Source organism: Babylonia areolata, chromosome 22 (assembly GCF_041734735.1).
Source record: "Babylonia areolata isolate BAREFJ2019XMU chromosome 22, ASM4173473v1, whole genome shotgun sequence".
NCBI lineage: Eukaryota > Metazoa > Mollusca > Gastropoda > Neogastropoda > Buccinidae > Babylonia > Babylonia areolata.
This window is the reverse complement of record NC_134897.1, coordinates 36,425,132-36,427,631: the sequence shown is the minus strand read 5'-3', so window position 1 is coordinate 36,427,631 and position 2,500 is coordinate 36,425,132. Positions and strand designations below refer to the sequence as shown.

The window sequence follows — 2,500 nt, the reverse complement described above, 5'->3', positions numbered from 1 at the left end:
ATTAGCAAGGAGGGTCCCATTAAGTGCCATCCATTGGACTTCTCTGAGTTTTGCTGGTATAATGATTATGCGTGCATGAGCACGTGCGCATGTATGTGCGGGTGTATGTGGTGGGGGGCGGGGAATGGGGGTGGAGGGTTGTGTGGTGGGAGGGGAGCAGGATGGTGTGTGTGTGAGTGTCCGTGCGTGTGTACGTGCGTGTGCGTGTGCGTGTGTGTGTGTGTGTGTGTGTGTGTGTGTGTGTGTGCGCGCGCGCGCGCGCGCGTTTATTTAGGTATGAATATGGGTGTATGCGTGTGCATTTGTGTGTGTGTGTGTGTGTGTGTGTGTGTGTGTGTGTGTGCGTGCGTGTTTGTGTGTGTGTGTGTGTGTGTGTTGTGTGTGTGAGTGTGTGTGTGTGTGAGAGAGTGAGGGTGAGTGTGTGTGCGTGCGTGCATGCGTGCGTGCGTGTGTGTGTGTGTGGTGGGGTGGGAGAGGAGGTGGAGTAAAGGTTGTTAGTGGCCACGTTAGAAATCGCCAGTGCAAGTTGGAAGATGTGTGCGTGTTTGTGTGGGAGGTAGAGCGGGACGGGAGACGGGAGGGGGAGGGGGTTTGAGGGTAGGGGAAGGCTGGGAGTAAAAATGACAGTACACTGTTAACGACGAGGTCACACACAAGAGGAGAAGAAGAAGAAGAAGAAGAAGAAGAAGAAGAAAGGGAAGCAATCAGATGCTGGCTTCTCTTCCACTTCCTCTTCCTGCAGATGCTTCCGGTCTAGGGTCAGTCACCACCACCAGTAAAGGGGTTGACGGGGTTCGAGTGGGTTGGTTGGGAAGGGGGGGGGGGCGTGGTGTCGGGGTGGAGGAGGGTAGGGGGAGAAGACTCATTTGCCAGCAGTAAAGTGTCAGTGGCCTTGGTGATGATGATGATGATGATGATGATGATGATGATGATGATGATAATAATAATAATAATCTTTCTTCACCACAAATTCCTTCCGTGGCGTTATGTGAGTAGGCGCGCGCGTACACGTGCATGCATGTGCGGCACGCATGCAAGCATACCATAACATGCGGCGCACAGGCGCACACTCTCAAGCACATACCCACGCATACACGCGCGCGCACACACACACACACACACACACATACACACACGCACACACACACACACACACACACGTATTCACATACAGGTACACACATCCGCGCGCGCGCGCGCACACAAAACACACAGAAACACAGAGAAATACAGACACACATGGACACAAACACGCATACAAACACGCACAGGCAAATACACACACACACACAGTCACACACACACACACACACACATAGACAGACACAGTCACACACACACACACACACAGTCACACACACACACACACACACACACACACACACACACAGAGACACTCACACTGCCGTATATCTGATTGAACTATACTTCTCAGCAGTGATGGAAGAACTGGCCATGAAGACGTTGTTTTGCTGACACATACATTCAGGATGCACAAGGAAACAGGCCAGAATCAAACTGAAGATCGTGCGGAAAATAGTTGGAAACATGCATGTGAACGTTTTCTCTTGCAGGGTTTTAAGCACTCCCAGCCACACACACACACACACACACAGAAAGAGAGAGGGAGACAGAGACAGAGAGATCCTTCAACTGTTCTTGCTAAAAGACATGTGTATCGTTGTTTATCCCCCCCCCCCCCCCCGCTCCCCCCTGCAGTTCCACAGACTGGTACTACGCTCTTTAACAGTTTATGATCCTCTGGATTTCTTTTCTTTTTTCTTTTCTTTTTTTTTTTATACACAAAGTTATGCAATGTCCCAAGGGAAACATAACAACGTTCTGCAGTATTTCATTGACAGCCATGTGGTGTGACACTCTCCAATACTATCCCTCTGGTCTGTGATGTAAAAATGAATTCTGCAACCCCTCGCTCCCACCCCCACCCCCACTTTTGTGATGTAAATTTTTCCCCAGTTTTTTTTTTTTCTTCTTCTCGGCTTTGTGAAGGAAGTAAAAAAAAAAATAAAAAAAAATTAAAAAAGTTCTGCAGTGTCCCCCACCCCCTGACTGCATTTGCGATGTAAATATCTTCACACCCAGCTCCCACATGTATGCCGACATGTACAACTCTCCAACAGCACTATTGATCTATGGTGGTGAGGTAATACACTCCTGGATCAGAAGTGAACTCCGCCCCCCCCCCCCACCCCCCCACCCCCTCTGTTAGCCCCACCCCCACCCCCAACCACCCCCCTCCCCCCAAAAGAAGAAGAAAAAAGGCTGATAGATAATTATGCACCACCAAGTGCGACAAAGATATATTGGCGATGTTTTTTTTTCTTCGTAAGAGAGAAATACTGGCGACCACCCATATTTGTTTTCTTTTTATTGATATTCGTAAGAAATGGTTGTGATGTTCACTTACTGTGAACATACTCGAAGCTATTTTGACAGTTTGTATTCCTTGACAGCTTGTGTGAGATCTTGAAGAAATGAA

General features: G+C 48.8%; 1 protein-coding gene across 2 annotated transcripts in view; it reads right to left on the bottom strand.

Annotated features, from left to right (window-relative positions):
* Positions 1-2,500, bottom strand: part of LOC143297213 (lachesin-like) — a 474,686-nt gene that overhangs the window by 212,061 nt on the left and 260,125 nt on the right. The gene's annotated exons all lie outside the window — the stretch shown is intronic.